This window comes from the organism of the source record quoted next, unplaced genomic scaffold (genome assembly GCF_019419815.1).
Source record: "Pyrus x bretschneideri cultivar Hongxiangsu unplaced genomic scaffold, Pyrus_bretschneideri_v1 Contig18, whole genome shotgun sequence".
NCBI lineage: Eukaryota > Viridiplantae > Streptophyta > Magnoliopsida > Rosales > Rosaceae > Pyrus > Pyrus x bretschneideri.
In genome coordinates this window covers 5865222-5873321 of record NW_025999479.1, presented here as the reverse complement: position 1 = coordinate 5873321, position 8100 = coordinate 5865222, and the positions used below count along the sequence as shown (strand labels likewise).

The following is an 8100-nucleotide window of genomic DNA, read 5'->3' as shown; positions in this document are numbered from 1 at the left end:
TACTACTGTGATTGAGTGTTAAATCAACAACAAGAGATGACATATTGCTGTTAATTGTTTTCACAGAAATGCTAATGCACCAAGTACTGGTTTTCAAATTGAGTGTCAGATTTGTGGAAGATGTGGTTACTCGGCTCTTAAGTGTTATCACAGAGGGAATTATGTGTTCCGAGGTCAACAACCACCAGCAAATTTAATAGCTATGACAACATAGTAAGCAGAACAACATATTCCTTAGGATGCATGGATTGTTGATACTGATGCATCTCACCATATTGCTGATGATGTCAATCCATTAAGCCAAGTTACACCATTCCAAAGTTCTGATACAATTATATTTGGCAATGGGACAAGTTTATCAATTGAGAATACTGGTGCAACTACTATTAAAACCAATTCTCATAGCCTGGTTCTTAATAATGTTTTACATGTTCCCAAAATTGTTCGAAGTCTGTTATCTGTACAACAATTATGTTTTGATAATCATAGTTGGTTTATTTGTGATGCGAATGAGTTTTTTGTGCAATAAAAGAAGACAAGGGGTATACTGTACAGAGGAAAAAGTAGAGCAAGATAGTTGTTTCCAATCCCTGTTATCAAACATTCAAGAGAAGTTCGGTTTGTGATTCAGAAGCTTTCTGGTTTTCTTGGATAGTTGGTAAAGTCAACACTGTGACATCAACGGTTTGGTCATCCTACTAATGAAATAATGTTTATCATGTTGAGACAATCAAATATACCACTACAATTAGATGAAAGTCATAGAATGTGTACTTACTATATTAAAGGAAAGATGTGTAGACTTCCTTTCTCTACTAGCACTGATAGGTACTTCTCACCATTTCAAAACGTGTACTCAGATGTATAAGGCCCTTCTTTAGTCAAGACAATAGAGGGGTATAAATACTATGTAACTTTTGTTGATCAATATACAAAGTATGTTTGGATTTTTCCAATATATAACAAATCAGATGTGTATGCAATTTTTGTGAAATTCTACAACATTGTTCATACACAGTTTGGTGTTGCTATTAAATGTATACAATCTAATGGTAGGGGAGAGTACATAAGCCATTCTTTTAAAGCTTTTCTTGCTGCAAAAGGTGTTGAACAAATGATTTCTTATCCATACACTCCTCAACAGAATGGAGTAGTTGAAAGAAAACATAGGCATATAGTGGAAACTGCCATTAATCTTCTTGCTTAAGCTGGATTATCAATTGAATTTTGGTACTATGCCTGTACACAAGCTGTGTTTTTAATTAATAGAAACTATATGGTAAGGATCTTGAGTTGCAGAATTTGATAGTGTTTGGTCAGCAGTTTATCCTTGGTTAAGACCATATTTTATACATAAGTTACTACCTAGGTCTGATCAATGTGTATTTTTGGGTTATCCTATTGGATACAAAGGTGTAATCTGTTACAATGTACGAAATCAAAAATGTGTTGTCTCGAGACATGTTATCTTTGATGAGACTGTGTTTCCTTATGCATTGTTAAAGACTAAAGTTCAAGGATAGAAAGTCACTCCAAGTCAATCTCAGTATAGAACTGTAGTAGTACCTATTCTAGTATAACACAGATCTTCAGATCATGTGAATATGGTTCATCAAAAAGGTCTTATGGAATCACTCTCTGGTAATGAGAATATCAATGACTCATCATCATTTGCAATTCAAAATGGTGCACATACACCAGTTTCTTCCTCACAAGTGAGCAATTCTTCATTACAATCTGGCACTGGAACACATGGGTTTAAAACTCAAGCATCCACATAAACTCTTTCCTCATCTCAGCATACAGTTCCCTTGCTTCATGTCCTTGATCCGTCTCAACTTCAGGTAATTCTTCCTCTGTCCCCACCAAATGCACAAACTCAACCTCAATCACACAATAACACTATTCAAACCAGACTTAAGATTGGTGCTATTATGAGTCATTTCTAGCTGCTTTGCCTAAATTATCATCTATTTAGTTCAAAGATGGTGATATTGAAGATACCAATAGTCATATACCATGTAGGTTTTCATTTTTGGCTGACATACATGAGGCAGAGGAACCAAAAAATTTTAGAGCTGCATCAACTATTAATCAATGGAAAAATGCTTTACAAGAGGAGTATGATGCTCTAAAGTCATAGTGTACATGGAAACTAGTCCCTCCTCCAGGTGATAGAGTTGTGGTAGGAAGTAAATGGGTATATAAAGTGAAAAGAAATCCTGATGGGACAGTGTCAAAGTACAAAACTCGATTGGTGGCATAAGGTTTTAGTCCAGAGCAAGGGTTGGATTATTCAGAAACTTTTAGTCATGTAGTTAGACATTCTACTGTGAGACTTATTATAGCATTGGCAGCACAATTTCACTGGAATTTAAGACAATTAGATATTAAAAATGCATTTTTACATGGGGAGCTTGAAGAAGAAGTATATATGAAACAACCCCAAGGATTTGTGGATCAAAAGTATCCAAGTCATGTGTGTAGATTAGTAAAATATGGGTTGAAACAAGCTCTAAGAGCTTGGAATTCTATATTTACAAGCTTTCTGTTAGCACTTGGTTTTAAAACTTCAATGTCCGATACAAGTTTGTTTGTGAAGATGGATAAGATTGATGTTATTTTGCTCCTTTTATATGTTGTTGACATCATTTTAATTGGATCTAGTACTGAGAAAATTCAATATGCCATTGATAATCTAGTATATGTGTTTGATTTAAAAGATATGGGAAAATTGACATATTTCTTGGGACTCCAGATTCAGTATAATGCATATAGGTCTTTGTTTGTGAATCAATCAAATTACACTAAGGAGTTGTTGAAAAAGGTTGGTATGGAGCATTGTAAACCAACCTCAACACCTTCTAAACCTCATTCACAACTACTTATAACTGAAGGAACACCATTATCTGATCTTACACACTATAGAAGCTTGGTTAAGGCTTTGCAGTACCTTACCTTTACTGGGCCAAATATTGCACACTCAGTCAATGTAGTGTGTCAATATATGACCAATCTTTTTGAGTCCCATATGCATTCGGTGAAAAGAATTATGAGGTATCTTCAGGGTACATACAACTGTGGGTTAAAATACTCTTAATCCTTTGACTTTCAGATCAATGCCTATTTTGACTTTGATTGGGTAGTAGATATCAACACAGGAAGATCCATTACTGGTTATGTTTTTTACTTGGGATCCAATCCAATATCATGGCAATTAAAGAAACAAGCGATTGTATCTCACAAGTTCCACAGAAGCTGAGTATAAAGCCTTGGCACATTATGCTACAGATGTATTCTGGATTCGATCTTTGCTTAAGGATGTACATTAAGTTCTTACACAATCTCCTACCTTGCATTGTGATAATCTCTCAACTCTGGCATTGTGTTCCAATCCAGTGTTCCACTCAAAGACTAAACATTTGGACATAGATTATCATTTTGTTAGGGAAAAAGTTCAAAATGGGGATCTTTTTGTTCAATACATATCAACAAATGAACAGATAACATATGTATTCACTAAAGGCTTACATAGTCTAGTATTCATTCAACATTATAATAATCTTCATATTGGAGTCTCTGGTGTTGATCCGCAAAGTTCATAGGACAAAACAGCTTCAAGTGCAGTAGTTACAGAACATAACATCTTCAACAATTCATCATTGCATTAATAGGTTAATTAGTCTATCTACTCAAGCTGATATATCATTGCAAACACAACTTGGGAGATCCCAGTTCTGTTTGAGGGGGGAGTATTAACCAGATAAACTTGAATTAGTTGGGGTTCATCTTCAAAACAGTTAGAGTTAGTTGGAGTTAGTTGTAAAGGGTAAAATTGTAAATCTGTTCAACTTAGTCTTTATATAAGCACTGTCTTAGAGACTTAGTGGATTATGATATAATAATTATTTTTACTCATTCAATACAACTGAAAAGTTTCTCTCTCTTTCTTCGTTCTTTTCAATTTCTTTAGTTTCTTCATCCTTAAGATTCTATCGATTCTTTAGTGTTAATAACTAGAGGAATTTGGATCTTTGCCGGATCCTCTTTGTGGGGATTCCAGGGATCTGTGAGTCGTGTCCGTTCATCATATATTGTGCAGTTAGAAATCATTTTAAATATTTTTATGTAAAATTAAATGCAAACAGCACCTGACAAAAACTGACCGCACGATGTATGATGAATGGACATGATTCATGGATCTCTAGGATTCTCACCAAAAGGATCTGGAGAGGATCTTGTGGTTACTAGAGACCCTACACCCAAAAAAATATGATCCTTGATTTCTTTCAAAACTTTACCACAACCCCACTGCTCGCACGCGCGCTGTCGTTTGCAGCCTTTAACAAATCCATCCTTCAACAAAAGTGAGGACCTTTTGGACCAGACGCCTAGCCCCAATAGCTTATCGCTCAAATCGAGCTTTGCCTAGATCGCCCTCATGGAATTGTTGTTCTCATCGAACAGCAGCAACACATAGTCGTCGATGTTGAGATTCTCCTTCCACGTCTTGATCACAAAGATGTCGTTGACTGCAATGCAGGTAATGGTCTCAACTCATTTCGCCTTAAGCTCTGCTAGCTACTCCACGAATCCTAGGATGCGCTTTTGGGAGAAGGTTGGGGTGAAGGCGTCCGGGGTGGCAAAAATGATTGCCTTCTTGGAGTTGGTGAGGTTGGAAACAGTTAGGGGTTTGGACGTCCCCAATGGCATCGAGGTGGGCAAGGGTAACTTCAGGAAGATTTTTACTTACGGCGATGGTCGCAGAGATAAGTTTAGAGGTGGCGATGGAGAAGTGGATGAAGGTTTCTGGCTGGGGGAGAGGGGTGTAGGAGATTTTGGAGGAGATGGATTTGGGTGAGAAGATAGATGTTTTGGGTACGGCAATGCCTATGGAGAAAGTGAAAGATTTGGGGGCTGTGAGGAGCCTCGAAATTGTGAGAGAGGTTGCCATTTTTGGTGATTTGAGTTTTAGAGTGATAGGGTGAGATTGTTTGAGGGAGATAGGAGAGAGAAGGGTAAGCGTTAGGTTTGTTGGAAATGCTAGTCTGTATGCTGGGTTTGTTGGGTTTATTTATTTTTTTAATTTTTAATTTTCAATTTTTAATGTCCACATGGGCCCAAGATTGGCATGGCGCCTAGTCATTGTCCAGATTGGGGTGAAAAAACTTGATGTATGAAATGTTGAAAACCAAAATATTTTAGTATAATAACTAAGAATTACCCTAAGATTTATGATTGCTTGCTCTTATTATGTTTTAGCTCTTGTGTTTTGGGCATCAAACTGAACCAAACCGATTATTTTTAGTTTGGTTTGGTTTGACTAAACCGACTATTTTTTAATTATTAATTTATTCAGTTTACACATGTTAATTATTGTAGGTTTTTTAGGAGGTTTTACCATAAACATAGTATAAGTCTTAGCATATTATAAGTTGTAATGAAATGTTCTAAAATCTCTACCTACTGGTGCCTAAGTGAGTTGACCACCGTCCCGATTAGGCGTTTGAAAATTATGAAAGGGCAACTAAAAATGTTCAGGCGCCTGCCTAAACCCCCTAGGTGCCTACATAACCCGCCTAGACCTGCATAGGCACCCTTTTAGGTTACGACTCTCACTTAGACAGAAAATAGATAACTTTCATTTTGCATTTTATTATTTTAATGAATTGTAAGAGACTTGTTGAATACTTAGATAACACACATTATCTGTCTGTTCCCCATGTTTTCATCATGTTCTAATACTTTATTATCTATATGGCATTTTATTTTGTAATTTATGTATCCTGGTGAAAGTATGTATATTTTTAGTATAAGCAGACACTTGTTTATACAATATATAATATATTTACTTTAATCCTGCTAGGCCCTTAGCCCTAACCTACCGTCCAATTAGCGGCTAGCATCTTTTAGAACCTATTACCTATTAATAATTAGGATATTTATATGTATTTTATGTTTGTTTTGAAGGTATATGTATCGTTTGCTAGTTCGATATTTCATTTAATTGAAACTTGCTTCTATTTGACTTGATAAAAATTTTATGTTTTGAAAAACTTAATCTTTTGATCGAATTGGGAATGTGAGATGTGTGAATGTTTGGAAGATTAAAATTCTTGAAATGATTGGGCTTTATTTATTTATGTATTAGAATAGGCTTAAACCAACCGAACAAACCGATTAACAATGATTTGATTTGGCTCGGGTCATTGGTGATATTTGATCAAAACTGAGTTCAACAGAACCACTAATTAAATGCTAATTGGTTCAATTATATTTTTGGTGTCAAACCGAACCATGCCCAACCCTACTGGTTGGCCATAATTCAAGAGTTACGATGCTAATTTATGCCAAAAACTTATGACAATCGACATTAAGGTGAAAAATGGAAGGAAAGATTCAAAGAAAATTTTGTATCGCGGGGCTCGACATTGGCCGTAGGTTCAATAGTATTCCTTCTTCCGGAATTATTTTGGTCTCTTCTCTCTTTCTCATTCCTCTTGCGTTTATGGTAGGGAATTGTCACCTTAAAACGTTGTAGTCGTTAAGATAGTCGTCATCTTTTGAGTCACACACACAACCACTTTGCAGTACATTTGGGATTAATAGGAGTTTCTTCCAAACCTATGTGTGTGCCACAATGGAGACGCTTTGATTTGTTGATTTATTTCACTTGGTGTCTTGGAGTCATGACGGTGATTAGATGATGTGGTTAGACTAATGGGTATCGCACTCCATATTCCAATATGAATATTTTAAAGTTTTGTTCTCACGTGATCTCCATGTAACACAAAATTTAGCAATTTTAGTGATCCTTTTAATATTGCCATTTCTGGTGAACTGAATTTTCAACGAAGTGTTTGAAGTATTACTCATTACTCTAGTTTGGTTATGCATTATTGCAATTTTTCATATCTAATGTCATTTATCCAAGGATCCAAAGAATGAATATCACACTTCTTCAAAAAGATTATATAGGATTATATATTAATTCTCACAATTTATGTAGTTGCATCAAGTATATATGATGGGGTCCTCGTAACAATGTATTTAAATGAACTGGTCGAATTACAACATTGTTGCCTTGTTGGGTTGTTGCGTGGATGATGTTAACATCTAACTTGCTTATCTTTCTAACGTAAGGCCTATCATCAAGTACGTATGACTGATTTAACGTATAAATTATGATAACCAACGTAACAATCTTGCGACCAAATAATACATGAACAACTTTGTTACACAATGATGGATCCAAGACATCCTTTTAGTATATATTAAAAAAAACATTAAAATTGAAAAATACAATTTCAAATTGGATATCCAGTTTAATCAAATAAACTGTACCTGCCTATATGCAAAGCATATGATGAGCAGTTGAGAAGGGGTTGGACGAATCCTAAACCCTAAAACCCTAATATGACAATTAAACCGTCTCGTTTAATAGAGTAAAGGCAATTGGTAAATTTGGGACATGATTAACATTCTTAAAAAGAGGTTGACAAGTCCATTGTGTCCTTCTGCATTCTTCAGTTTATTTCTTATTGTTGATTTTGCTTAGTTTGACTAGCAATGCTACATTTACCACTATTTATACAATCTCTTTAATAGAGGTATGACCTATCAACACATGTGAGTTATATCTCTTTAATAGAGATGGTGTAAATGATAGTACAAATAGTAAGAGTAGCATTTTTGTGATTGACTCAATCAGACTAAAAGAATGGAGGAGTGCGTGAGGATTAAAAGTGAGTTTGAAAATTACTTCCTATAACTTCTTAGAAAATTATAAGGGAAAATTTGATATAAGTCCAATTGAGCCAATATTAAGAAGGTTTCAATTTATTAAAATAAGTCCAATCCAAGTTTAGGATTAGTTTCTTTTCAATAATTATCATTAATGATAAGATTTATTATAAAAATGAAATTTCTTCCTAAATATCTCTTTAATTATTTCTACTTTTATTTGTTATTTTTTGTTCTTCGTCCTGCTTTAAACTCCATTTATAGATTTTATTTTTAATTTTTATAATCAATCTATATCATATGTTAATTGTATTTATCTACCTTTATGACATATTCTGTTTTATAATGTTTTCATAA

At 34.7% G+C, this 8100-nt stretch overlaps 1 pseudogene; it reads right to left on the bottom strand.

The window, feature by feature from the left end:
- Positions 1-4194: 4194 nt before the first annotated feature.
- LOC103945775 lies at positions 4195-4954 on the bottom strand (annotated as a pseudogene).
- Positions 4955-8100: the final 3146 nt, after the last annotated feature.